Below are 14,613 nucleotides of genomic sequence, written 5' to 3' on the forward strand. Positions count from 1 at the left end.
AAAAATCAATTTCTCTATGATTACAATGAATATCTTTCAATTAATCTAGGATGATAATTCCTAGAATATGGTAGGAAGTCCTCTTTTCATGCTTTGAATGAAATTATTTTATGCGTAATTTTTATAAAAATTTTGCCATAGCTCCGCTGCTACTATGACTGATAAATCTCAAATTTTCTAAGGGATAAAGCTTATCATTAAGGAAATAAATAGAATGATCCCTAATTGGATCATTAATCCATAATGGATTGAATCATCAATATTCATGAAATACATAAACTAAAAGCATGGAAAAAAGCCATTAATTTAGCCTCAAGCATAGATTAATCTTGGATTAAGGAAAAGCTTCATTTGGATTGAGAATGGGTCATGAGTATGACCATTTCTTGAGTGAGAGAGAGAAATTACATAAAAACCATTAGAATTAAGCATAAATGGAAATTTATGTAATTCTTAACTATCATTAATCAATTAACTTCAATAGCATTCATCAAATTATGTAACTCTTCACTACCATTCATCAATTAACTTCAATAGCATTCAAAAACCATTCCAATTAAGCTTCTCAAGCTTGAGAGGGGTTGAGAAGAGAGAAACATTGAGAAATTATAGAAAAGATCTAAATTCACCATTTACCTTACAAATTGCTTGATTCTTTGTTCACGGTAGAGGCCCCCAAACAATCAATTGGTTAAGTATGTTGATGGAGCCACCAATGGGGATTGAAGAAAGAGGGAAGCTCCAATTTCTTCAATTTGGAGAGAATTTTAGAGAATAGTAGAAATTAGCATTATGTCAGCATAACTCTAGTATAGTAAAATTCTTCTCTTTTTTTCAAAGGACTCATGTTCTATTTATAGGAGAGGGAAGCTCTAACCAAAGCTAACTGAATTCTAGAATTTTCTAAATTCAGTTTGGTTGAATTTGGACTAGATTTGGACCTAGTTTGGTTACTTTTTAATTCAGTTTGGTTCCATTTTGATTTGGTTTGGTTCAAGAGAGAGGAGAGATAAAAATATCACATTATTTTTTAGTTTAAAACTCATTCAAGCATGTGAAATATGCACCTCCTTTAATGGACTCCCCTTCCTTACATATGTGTCAAAATGGAATCATTATACCCAAAATATCTCATATTTTTTATATTGCTCATAGTTTTTTACTAATAAACCTTGTACATTTTCAACTCTTCATCTTGTGTGAGCATTTACTCATTTTTGGATACCCAAAATATCTCATATTTTTAATATTGCTCATAGTTTTTTACTAATAAACCTTGTACATTTTCAACTCTTCATCTTATGTGAGCATTTACTCATTTTTGGATACCCAAAATATTTCATATTTTTAATATTGCTCATAGTTTTTTACTAATAAACCTTGTACATTTTCAACTCTTCATCTTGTGTGAGTATTTACTCATTTTTGGATACCCAAAATATCTCATATTTTTTATATTGCTCATAGTAAGAAATATTTTTTATATTTCTTACTAATAAACCTTGTACATAGTCAACTCTTCATCTTATGTGAGCATTTACTCATTTTTGGGTATCTTCTTTTACAAATTGGATTTATCTCCTCCCTACATATGGATTGATGCTATTGGCCCATAGGAACCTTAATTGGACCATAATCCAAAAATTTCTGAAAATCTAGACCCTTAGGCTAAGGTCCTTTATACCCATTTCCAATAAATTCCAATTGCACATTGGAAAGTTCTTTTTGAATTTCTGTTTCAGGGGAATTCATTTTAATAATATGAGAAATTTTTTTATCTAAAAATATTCAAAATCTGAATATTCTCTCTCTAGAATATTTTCTCTCTCTATGTTAAAACGCTTAGAATAAGACTATCTTTCGGCGTTACACAAGTCGTAAGCTTGGTGTTTGACTATCTTTTGGTATTGTACAAGTCGTAAGCTTAGAGATTTTCTATAATCATTTTACCCCCTCTCTCTAATCATGGTTCCATCCTCATAATCACTAGATGAAGCTCCATGGGAGGCTAGCAATAGAAATCATTGAAGTTCTAGTAAAAGTCAAAGCTGGAGTTTGTGTATTGGGTGGTTTGCTACAAGGCTTTATAGGATGTCTAGAAGGTAGTTTTGAACATATTCACAAAATTTAGTATATATTCCAGCCTTGCATCCACTAGTGTACTCGCTTATAGTAGTCGAGTAATTGATGAATTGTGGGACCCTTGATAATGTCCAAGGCCATGCCCTATTGACCTTCATCAAATGTGTGCCATTTTAGGAATTCCACTAAAAGTACAATGATGAGCCTTAAAAAGTATAATGATGAGCCAAAAAAAAGCAAACGGTGGCCACCATATCTGGGTCTAGAACATCATCATAACTTGTGCATAATGTGAAGCATCCATTTTTTAGAGAGGATAAGGGGTGGTCAGGGTAGAGGGATCCATGGGAAGTTGAATCCTGCTCAAAGAGATCCCATGCCGATCTGCATTCAATTCGAAAGTAAAGTGGGTTGATCTTGAGATACCGTGGGGCATAGTAGTACACCGTCCAATATCTAGCCTTCAAAAGATACAAACATCGCCACACCGGTGAAAGCCCATAAGATCATGTGTGATTAGGGCTACCCTATCCTATGGTTTCTTATATCCTCCTCTGTCCTTCTTGCATTGAGATCTGGACCACTAATGGTACTTCTGCTCTAGATAAAACTTGATGAGGTTAATATCCAAGCCATTTATGGCTTTGTTGGAGTCAAGGGTAGGGTTTGGGCATTAACATTGGTCCAATATTTTGTTTTAGTGTTGAGGGTAGGGTCTGGGCATTACCGTTGGTCCAATATTCTGAGGGCATGGTCAATTTCTATCCCATTGAGAGGACCGTGCCACTTGAATGGGTGATCAGGGGCATGAATTTGGGGGGTGCATTTGCTGTAGTTCTTCGACGGGGGCTTCAAGGATCTAACCCTCTTCCAAACACTGTAGTGTAAGAAAGGGGTGCTTGGCTTGCAAGGTTGAGGCTTTGGGGAGTCCATTGAGGACATCGTCGAGAGAGAGTTTAGTGGTGGGGCCAGTTTGGGAGAGGAGGGGGGTGACAAAAGAGGCAGAGAGGAAGTGGGATATCTCCAAAGAAGAGCGGCTATCAATGAAGTGAAGGCAAGGAGAGGTGTAGCAGAGGTAGAGGGGTGGGGAGATCTCCAAAGAGGAGTGGCTATTAGTGAAGTGAAGGCAAGGAGAGGTGTAGTAGAGGTAGAGGGGTGGTCAAGGGGGAAGGCATCACCCAAGCTTGTACCTTCTCTTTGCCTTGAGTGGAAGAGGGGCCCGAAGTAGATGCGATGGACAAGAACAGGGGCCACTTGATGGTGAAGGACCCTAGGATGGAATGCTCAGCCCACCTGCTTCACTTGATGGGGGCCTTGCTTGGAGAGTTCTTTGTTGTCTTGGATGCATCATCATCATTGTCTTAGGAATTGTTTGTGGTTTCCTTCTCTTCATCCTTGACCTCAAGTTTAGGCTTCAAGAATGACAGAATTCAAGGACCTCTCGAGATTCTTCATTCAAGATGTCATGTAGGTATGCCACATGGAATGTATTGAATAGGTGGCATTTGGTGGTGCACATCTAGTTCATGATGCTACTTACAGATGCAATGGTACAAAACAAGGATTCCAAGGGGGATATATGCTGTGCTTGTCTCAATGATGAGATGGCAATAAGCATCATCAATGGCATGCTAAGCCATGGGTATGTATCCCCGCTGGAGCACCTAACTGATAATGTTGATGGAGCAAGGTTATGGGCATAGCTCCATAGGGACAAAGAGATCTATGAAATCCCCATCCTCCACAGTTGAAGAAGTTAAGGACACCACAGCAAGGTTGCAGTTTGAGGCAAAGGATATGGTGAGGGAAGCAAAAAATGGTGGAGAGCTCGGTGAGAGAGATGGAGTTTTAGAAGAAGAACATGATGAGGGTGGTGTGGGAGACATAATGCACCTTGGAGAGGATGGTGGAGAAAGTGGTGGTGGGGATCTCCTTGTCATCAAGGAAAATGCTAGGTTGGAGGAGGTTGAGTTGGAGGGTGTGATGTTGAAGCTCAAGAATTCCTAAGGGGGGTTGGGGAGGGATGGGAAGCTTTGGGAGGTCAATGGCTGCATCCATCAAGCAGGTCACCTTCCTCTCTATGGTCACCGATTTTCTTAGGTTGGGGCCTAGCTTTGAGCTTGAATAAAGTTTCTCTAGCTAAGAAATAGTGTCATCCTTGGCATCTAGGACTCTTTGGAAGTCCTTGTGGTGGTCTGACATCTGGTTATGGAATTTATCCACTAGTTGTTGGTGCGGGCCATGGTTTTAGCTCTTTGAAGTGTGACAATGTTGCGAGTGATCCCCTCTTGTTTTTCAGCTCTTGTGGCTCCATCCCCTTTGACCTCCATGTGAAGAACCTCTAGTTTACACTACCGACGACGGGTGATTTTGGAGTCAACTTCAAGGGCTTGGACCTATAATCTATCATCAAGGGCAATGGCAGTAGCCTCTAGGTCTCCAGTTGGGCAAGGTTTATGTGTGCCAATAGTCAGTCTTGTTGTGCTGCATTTGTTTGTTCCTTCTACCTAGCCATGTAAGTTATGTTTCCTACCAGGTTTCAAAGAAGGGAAAAAAAAGCAATAGGGAAATCTAGCAGAGGCGGCCTAGAAAAGTGCCTATGAAAAGCTCCCAACCAAGGCAATCTTACGTTGATGTATCTAATGGTGCACCTCCGCCGTGATATCTTGGGCCTCATGGTGGGAGGTAAAAGGAGTTGGCTTTCGAAGTTGACCACTTGTCTCACGGGTACTATTGGGAATGCTATGAGATGGGCCAGATTGGTGCTTGGAACTACGGCTTGCTGACTTGGTGGGGTTATCATGAGGTTTGTCTTTATAAAGTCGCTAAAGTTTTCACTTACCAAGTTTCTACTTCTTGTGGGTTGTTGGAGAGTCGCTAGCGGAAGGAGCCACTGGGTGGGTGTTCAAACATGGGTATCTTGGACATGTGCATGGCTCTGATAAGGGTGAATTAAAACTTATTAAGCTTTAGACTCTAGCATAATTAGGTTACAAGATTGAGACATACTCATAAAGAGGCTTGAGAGCTTGTTTTGCATTTCATTAGTTGAAAATGACCTCCATTATGTGAGATGGTACATGGGTTCTCTTGGGCTCACTTTATGGAATAGTTCTAGCTTACTCATGTGGCTTCTTTCTAGGTTTTGATACATGTTTGGGCTTAGTCATACTCACTCCCTACCTTTCTTATTCTTAGTGGAACCACATTTCTCAACACCCCGCTTGGTGCCATGTTCTTAGGCTGCTACAAGGTGACTGGATGTGAGGCTTACAAATACTTCAACCCCCTTAATGTAGGTGGTAGGTGGATTGACATTTGGACTAGGCGTAAAACATCTTCCCCCTTTGGTGCTTGACTCTAGCTACTCTCAAGTTGTTAGAAGTGTTTACATTTGCATCACTTCCCCTAGGTGCTCTCTGACTACTCTTAGGTGATAAAGCATGGTTCACACCCATAGATTTACCTACTTATTTGGTGGCTTACAACATCATATGAATTGATTATGTTAGGGCAGTGGTTGGTAGCTCCTTTGTTGGTTAATACTTCTGCTTTCTTAAGATCTCTGTGCTTTTGCATGATGAAGATCCCTTGTTACTCCTTTGTTGCTTAGTACCACTTGCTTGAGATCTCCATGCTTCTACATGATGAAGATCCCTTGTTGCTTCCTTGGTTCTTAGTCTTTTGCTCTTGGCTTTGACTCTAGCTTTTGATTGCTTGTCCTTGCTTGTCTTTGTGTCCACCTTTTGGCATTGTCTTCCTCATTATGCATGTGGTGGAGACTTTATCTTTGCTACTTGTGATCAAGGCTTATGCTTGGTGCTTTGCTTCTACTTCTCTAAGTGCCTTTAGATCTTCATTTGCGGGTGCCATGCTTTGCAATGTGGTCACCTCATGCTTGTGTACTTTTGGCATGTGTAGGGAGAATATTTAGTAAATCTTTGATATGCTTATGATGCTTGTGCCCATGTATGTACCCATGTATGCTTTCCCAAGGATGCACCCCTTCCCCATATAATGTTATGAGATGCAAAATCCTTGCCATTTGAGGAAGTCTTACCCAATGAGCTTCTTGAGTCTCAATGGTAGTGTCTATTGTCTTACAAATTAATGGTCCAAATCTTTGTAAAATGATTTTAGGTCAAGTTTAATGCAAAGAGCACCTATAATGGTGAAATTAAAATGCTCAATGAGCCAAAAATGATGAAAACCATGCAATGCAAGAGAGTGAGAAGGGTTTGAATACCAACAATGTATGTTTCCCAATATTTGTGAGTATCCCAATTATAGATTTTCAAGATCAATTATGCCCTATTTTTACTAATTAAGACTTAATTAATTATATTAGTTTAGACTTAACAATAATGATTAGCTAGCTATAAATTTGGAGGCTTCAATTGAGCTCAATGGTGATGATTTTGATGGGGATTTTGTGCTAAGGTTGATGCCCTGGATGAAAACCTTTGGATAGAACCCTCACACTAGCTTAATAACACAAAAGAGTCGGCACAAATTTGAACATAGATGCGAGTGGTTTTTTCTCCTCACAAATAGCTACTACAATGTCTCAAATTCACTGATTTGCAATGTAGATTCCTTGAATAATAATTAACAAGATCCTAAGAGGGCTTCGCTTGATTGGAAGTGTAGATGGAGAATAGTCAAAAAGCCCAGTTGGTAAAGCAACGTGATTAGCCTAGACTAATTACAATGTGATTAGTATCATGGACATGTGCATAGCTATGGTGAGGGTGAATTACACTAATTACAATGTGATTAGTATCCTGGACATGTGCATGGCTATGGTGAGGGTGAATTAATCAAACACTAATTATAATATGACTAGCCCTAACCTAAGATAAGGTGAATGATACCTAAGTGCAATCGTAATGATGAATAAACTAAACTAATTAAGCTTTAGACTCAAGCACAATAAGGTTACAAGATTGAGACTTGAGAGCTTGCTTCACCTTTCATTGCTCAAAAATGACCCTTTTTGCCTTGGACTCACTTTATGGGTTAAATCTAGCTTGCTCATGTGGCTTCTTTGCTAGGTTTGATACATGTTTGGGCAGGCTCATACTCACTCTCTACCTTTCTTATGCTCAGTGGCACCACAATAGAGTGTGGAGGGGGGGCTTACTTGGGGTGGCAATGCTTTGGTAGCTGTAAGGTTTGGGGAGCTCTTCCGAGCTGGTGGTGGGCAAAGTAGAGTACCTTGGTGAGGATCATAATTACCCCAAACTTACCGATGGGGTTGGCATAAATACAATGGAGCTTGTGATGAAAGTGGTCAGTCCAATCGACAACCTAGCCTAGCTTGAGCTAAGTGGGAAGGGAGAGGTTGCAGGCTATACGTGTTCATCTAGCGGACATTAGTCAGCATGGTAAGGGTGTGGGCAAGGGTGTGTAGGCCCTACTAGGTGATGTCTGCCCACTTTATGCTGGTTGACAGGGTCCTTGATAATGTCATAGATCATTCCCTATGCACCACTGAGATTTTATTATGTTTTTGTGGTGTGGGACAGGTGCAAGGCCTCGCAAACCATGTTGATAGGTGAGGGCTAGAGGGTTAGGTCGACACTTGTGGCGTCACGGATGGTTCCAGTGCTAAGATGGGTATCATAGGAAATAAACAAAACGAGAACAAGTTTGAGGGTCAAGTCCCTAGGTAGGAGTATTAGCTAGGGTAAGGTGCTCCATGACCTCTAGGGTCCTTGCAACCTAGTAGCACTCCTAGTTATAGTACCTGAGCTTGTGCTTGACCTTCCTATTTGACTAGATCCGGATGTGGATCATGTGGCAACTTGTCAAAGCAACTCCATGCCAGGTTGAGAGGAGTCAATGGCAGCTACCGCCTCAAAGAGCTTAGCACCTTTTGTAGCCTTCCTCTTCTTGGTGCGAGTGAGGGGTGAAATGTTAGCGGAGGTCTCAACACTAATCACCATGATGAATGAGGAGAGGATGCTGAGGGTAGGAAAAAATTGGCAAGAGTTTGGCTAGGTGCAAAGGAAATAGTGGGAAATGAGAGGGACCCCCCCTTTTTTAATAGTATTTTACTTGGGAACATATGTACACAATGGGTACGTACATTCGCATGCTATTCTTGGGAATGTGTATATGCAAAATGGTATACGTGCATTCAGATCTCCAAATATGCACGCTAAGGTGTGAACATGCATGCACAGAAGTGGAAATCTATGTGCATAGATGGAGACATACGTGCATAGATGGAAATGTGCGTGCATAAATGGAAATGTACGTGCACATCTTGTACTAGTTTTTTTTAAAGGAATGCTTGAGGTGATGGTTTTCTAATTACTAGAAATCAAGGTGATGGGTCGTACCATGGTTAGCTATACATTTGCCATAGCCCCCCCCCATCCAGAGATGTATTGAGAAGGCTAGTGATTAGAGAACCAAGTTGACTCGCCATCTTGCAGAAACCTTCCGCTTCTTATATCTTCACACTATTTTCTTTAATGCTTTTTCGGATTTCCTCAACATTTTTCGATGAGATTTTTTGATGAGTGCCCTTCTTCATTTGGTAAGGGTAAGGTACCTATTTTTGGCACATGTGGCAAGGCTTGCAACGATCAAAGCTGGTGGTAGTATGGAATTTTGTGGGGAAGAGCTCTCCACAGCATGAGAGGTGACTAATTGGGAGGCAAAAGGAGTATCATATCACAGATATGGCCCTAGGGCTCCATGAATTAGGAAATTTTTTCCTTACCTTTTGTGAGACCATTTTCTTGTGGCTTTTAGAAACCTTGGGTTGCCATTGCCATTGCATCTTGGTGCTTCTTGTTATGACTAAAGAGGTTGGGGTCACCAATGGTGTGACCTTAAGGATGACCCAAATGCTTCCTATTACTTGTGTAATACCCTTGGGAAACTAGAAGCATGTCACCATGCACCCACCATGGAGCACATTTTTGTGGAGGTCGGCTTGCTTGATGGGGCATTTGTGAACTATACTGCTTTAAGTAGCTAGAGTTGTCTTTACCCAGCATAGTAGCCTTGGGCTTCCAACAACTCCCTTTCGATGAGCCATATTTTTGGTTTGGGGTTGAGGTGCGGTGTTTAGGTGCAGTCAGTTGGTGGCATGCATTTGACTGGCAAATGCTGGACCTTCTACTTGGGTACTACGTAGATCTCCAATTTTCCTTCGTAGTAAACTTGTTCTTAGAGCAATACCTTTGGTACCCACAACTTGTCACCCTTCTTATGGAAACATTTATACAGGTAGGGCCAGACAGATGGTCCAAATTTTGCAAGGTTAGATGTGTTAGTGATAGTCATGTTAGATGGATTAGTTTTTGGAGAGGTCACTTGCATCAGAAAAAATTTGATAGTGATGGTTAATCGTGCATATGCTAGGCTTTTATTGAAAGATGGGTGACTCACCCTTATAATTAAGGATAGGAGAGGCCTCTTTGTAAAAGCAACTTCATTGGGGTGTGGAGGGTTGTCTTTGGATGTTCAATGAGCGAGAAGACTTCTTTGATGGAAGAATGGTTCTCTAGTGTTGAAGCTTGACAAAAATATGACTCCTCATCTGTTATAAGGATAGTTACCTATCCATTTGGTAAGTTGCAAGGTAGCAGTTCTAGAATCCTAGTCTATTTGGCAATGATTGTATCACATATATCCTCATCCAAGAAGCACTTCTTCATGCATGGTACCTATAGGCATGACATAGAACTTTATTTCTAAGGTTTTATCCCCAATGTAAAACATAGTAGTTGAATGATCTTATGCATGGGGAGTTGACTATGTCTACTCCTTTAATTCATGGAATTTTGGGTGTCAACAATGTTTGTTATACAATGCACACCAAAAATGGTTGTTACATCATGCACACCAAGTTACATGGGACATTAGGTTATGGCTCGCACCCGTGTTGACAAGGAAAATCTTGTGTTCTAGACCCATATTTGTGGTTATGCCTAGTTTGAGTCTGGTAGGTTCTACCTCTCAATTTTCATGTTCTAGGTAAACAACTTGGGCCATGTTTATTGAAATGTGGCAATTGCATAACTTTCTTGGTGAACCTTAGCTTCTCACTGGGCCTCTTGTTTTAGTGTAGCTTTTTTTTTTAATGAATGGCCTTCAAGGAGCCAAAGTAGCATCTAAGTTTGCTACCATTGAAGAAGCCTTGCATTTTGACACTGCTAAGTGTTTCAATGTACATTGATCCTTGTGGGGTTAGTTTGCAAATAAGGAAAGGTCCTAGTCCCTTATATTTGAGCTTACACTTTTTATTTTTTGTGCTGAACCATGTCGCCAACTTTGATATCTTTATCCTTGATCTTTTTATTGAACCATTCCTTATACCTTAGCTTTTCGATGATCATTCCATAGACAAGATATGGTTGGACTTCATCCAAGCGTTCAAGTTTAAATAATTGGTCGGCTGGTACATTCTCAGTGAATCTCTCTTTGATGGTAACTCTCAAGCTTGGTACCAAGAATTCCATGGGCATGATAAGGTGTATTTTGTATGTTAAGTGAAAAGGCATTGTGTGGATGACGAATTCGTGGGCCATCCTATAAGCCCAAAGAGCACCGTTCACATTCCTTGCATTAGGCTTTGATCGTCTTGGTTAGGATAGCACATATAATCATATTAATGCTTTTTGCCTTACCATTGTCTTGGGGATAATAGGCTGAGGATTTGTGATGTATGACCATTAATTCACTCAACAAATACTTAATGACATCATTGATGAAGTGGGTTCTCTTGTCAGTTACTAGTTTCTCTTGTCAGTTTTACTAGTTTCAGCAAGACGGGCACCAAATCTAGTAATTATATTCTTGTAAAGGAATTAGACTGTTACTCTTGCATCAGCCTTTTGGGTTGCATGGGCCTCTACCCACTTTGTACAAAAGTCTATGGTAGGGATGATAATCTATGCTTGAGTACCTCAAGCTGTTGGACTAATTGAATGTTTAACAAAGTCAATGACACACTTTTCAAATGGTTAAAGAGATACTGTAGGGGCATTTTATTATGGTTGTGAACACCAGCAAATCATTGACATTCATCATAGACTTTTAAAAATTTAGCCGCATCTCCAAATAAAGTGGGCCACCATAAGCCAACTTTGTTAGCGACGGTGTCTATAGAGAAATGTTCTCCCATTGCCCCAGAGTGGGCCTGCTCAAGGATATCAACATATTTAAATTCTTTAGGACACCATCTCATGATTCCTTCTTGGCCCAACTTGTATGGTTATCTTCAAATCAATTGGTAGTAGCGAGCTAGCTACCTTCTTTATAAGGCATCGTGCTCTATCATCATGACTGATGGATCTCTCTTGAAGTTAATGGGTGGTGGAAGCTTACGAATTAGCTTCACTTTGCTATCATCAGTAGAGATGCCATGTTCAGAAATAATGTGGCCTAGTATTATTCCGTGCCTTACCCAAATTGGCATTTGAGTGGGTTTAGGGACATTTGATATAATTTACATTTTTCTAGTGGCTTCCTAAGACACCAGAGATGTGCTTTCCATTTGGAATTGACATAGAGGTCATCCATGCAAACTTCAAGGAACTCCCTAAGGTATTCCTTATGTTGTGTACATAAATGCTTAGAAAGTGCCAAGGGTGTCAGATAGGCCGAATTGGCATAACCATGTACAAAAAGTGCCCCACTCTATGAATATAGTTTTATGTTGATCATTCAGGTTTATTTTCACATTGGTATAGCCCAAGAACCCATCAACAAGGAAATTATAGTAGTCATCCTTGCCTACTACTCATTCCAATGGCGAATGGTAATAGGTAATGTTCCTTCACTATAAGCCTACACTAAACTTTTTGAGGTACGTAAACTTGTATCTTCTGATTTTTCTTAGGTACTATGACTATTGGGGATAGCCATTCTGTGTGCTCTATGTCATAAATGAATCCAGCTTCAATGAACTTGTCAATTTCATCCTTGAACATTCTGGAATACTTTGGATTCATTTGGTAAGCTTTATGCCTTGATGGTCATAGCCCTTTCATAATGGGAATGGTGTGCTTGACCACCTCCAAGTGTATGCCCTTCATATCCTTATATTTCCAAAAGCAAAGTAGTCTTGGAAATTTGTGAGTAGGTCAATGAGGTCTTTTTCTTCTTTCAGAGATAGGTCCTTCCCAATGTATACATGTTTTCAGGAGATAGGTTACTAAGGTATTTTTCTTCTTTAGGAGATAGGTCCTTCACAATGTATACATGTTTGGGTTCCTCGTCAGGTCCTGCTAGGTTGATCTCTTCAATCTCAATTGGTCCATTGTAAGATGTCACAGGCTTTCTTGCATTAGGGATTCTCTTTACCTTCTCAAAATGTACAAAGCGGTCACCCACATTATATGTCTTGAAATGTTGATGCATCTATCTAAGGCCTTCCGCACAAGCTCTCTCTGGAAGGGTGCACTTAGCGTCTTTTGTTCTTTTCCCTTCTTGTAGAGAGAGAAATATATATATATACTTATTTATTTATTTATGGACACTCAATCTTGTGGGGTCATCTCTCTTTATGGCCAATAACCTGATTGGAATTTCAGAAAGATTGAGCCCTTTTACCACTAATGGCAAAATTCTACATGGGAGTCTATGGGTTTGACATACCAAAGCCAATGGTCTTCTTTCCTTCCCTGGAAAATATATAGGTCATCCCTTTTTTATCTTTTTGGGCCCCAGGCTACCAGGTCCCGGATTGCCTTCAAATTCTAGCACACATTGCATTACTATAGTGCTCAACATATATACATATAGAAGCGATTTCCTTGCCATCTACCATAGCATATATTGTGCATGTTCTAGTTGGGAGGATGTCCATACAAGAATGTGAATCCAATTTTTTGAGTCTTCCAGCTTTGGGATTGAGGAAAACTCTGAACTTTCACATTCCTCATCCAGCATTTTGTGACAAATTTGGCACATGTTAAGCTTAGTGGTGTTATTGGTGGTTATGGAATCTTTTGTAAAAGATCCCCCATTCATTGGATGAGTTTTCCATGTTTGTAAAAGTTTCACTTTAAGGGGTTCATTTCTCTTTCAAACATAGATATGGTTTGTGTCCCAATCATGGACCATTTGGGTCTCTCTGATGAAGTGTTGGCCTAGGATGAAGTCATAAGAGTGGCTTAGGCTAAAAGTTCATCACCACAAAAGAGTGGCTTAGGCTAAAAGTTTTAATTCTCAAGTTTTACAATAACCCCATCGGTTTTGTTGTGGCTTTTTTAGTAATAAACTTGAATCTATTAGGTTTGTAGTGTCTAGTGATGGGTTTCCCTACTTCTCGTAGCACTGCTTTGTAACGATGCTGACCCTAGTCCCTCTATCCAAGATGGTGATGACTTGGCTATCTGTATTTCATAGGGAGGATGGCATTATTGTTATCACTTTCAAAGTAGCAACCTAGCTTATTCACCAGTACTTTGGAAAGGCTTGGTGTGAATGGCCACTACCTTAGCGGGCGGCTTCATCATCTTCTAACTCATCCAAGGAGTCTTGAATCGGTTATCCTTCCATGCCTGCATTTAACTTTCTATCCCTCTATCTTTTAAGTCCTTCCATAGGCTTGGACTTCCTTGGAGTAAGGAGCCAACATAAATACACACTTGGTAGGAAAGGAAAGCAGAGAATATCTTTGGGTGTTTGTCCATTATCACTCATGTAAATTTCGAGGCTAGGCTTCACTTCTTCCTCCAATGGTTGGAAACTGTGTCCTCACCTGATCTCCCTTGAACTATCACCACACAGTCTTCCTCTTATTCTATCTTCTTGGTTCTTTGTCTTTTGGTCTTTAGGGAAACTCTAGCCTATTCCAAAACCTTGTGTGTTCTAGCAGGACTCAAGCTAGCTTACGTGCCCTTTGAGTACCATGATTTAAAGCTCGTCCAGCTTCATGAGTAGTGTCAATTCTGAATTCTAATCACAACATTGGGAGGAACTATTTATAACAACCTACCCTTGATACTTAGCAGCAAGTTAAGGCTCATACTTGGTTTATGCTCATGGGCTAAACTTGGATTGGATGCTCTTAATAGTAATAGGCAATCCTTGTACATGTGGTCAATGCCACATCATATGTAGAGTGGTACTAAAGGCCATGGGTTGGTTGGTGCAGATAATATAGCCTTCTTGATGGGACACTTTGACACCCTTGGAGTGAGATATAGTACAATGTCATGCACGATCCTAGGGCATTGATGTCCCTTCCCTTATTTGATTATACTATAGCTATATATGATACTATCCCCATCTTGAACGTAGTGGCTTAGGATCTAACTTGGGGGACTCTAAGCCTCTATTGGTTCTAAGTAGTTAGTGTCCCCAACAACTATTCTCTCTTCTTCCCCCTCAAGGATTTCCTTTAGGGTCAATTGGTTTCATGTGGGTGTTACTAAGGGAATGGGTGGCTGATGTGGTAATACTGGGGCAAATAGGGGTAGTTTTGGGACTCTTAGGAATCTTCCTTGGGGCATATACTGCCCTAGGTGAGGTGCACTGGCAAGCTTGGGTCTTTTAGGTGGA

Source organism: Cibotium barometz, chromosome 66 (assembly GCF_041138505.1).
Source record: "Cibotium barometz isolate CiBa-2024 chromosome 66, ASM4113850v1, whole genome shotgun sequence".
Taxonomy (NCBI): Eukaryota; Viridiplantae; Streptophyta; class Polypodiopsida; order Cyatheales; family Cibotiaceae; genus Cibotium; species Cibotium barometz.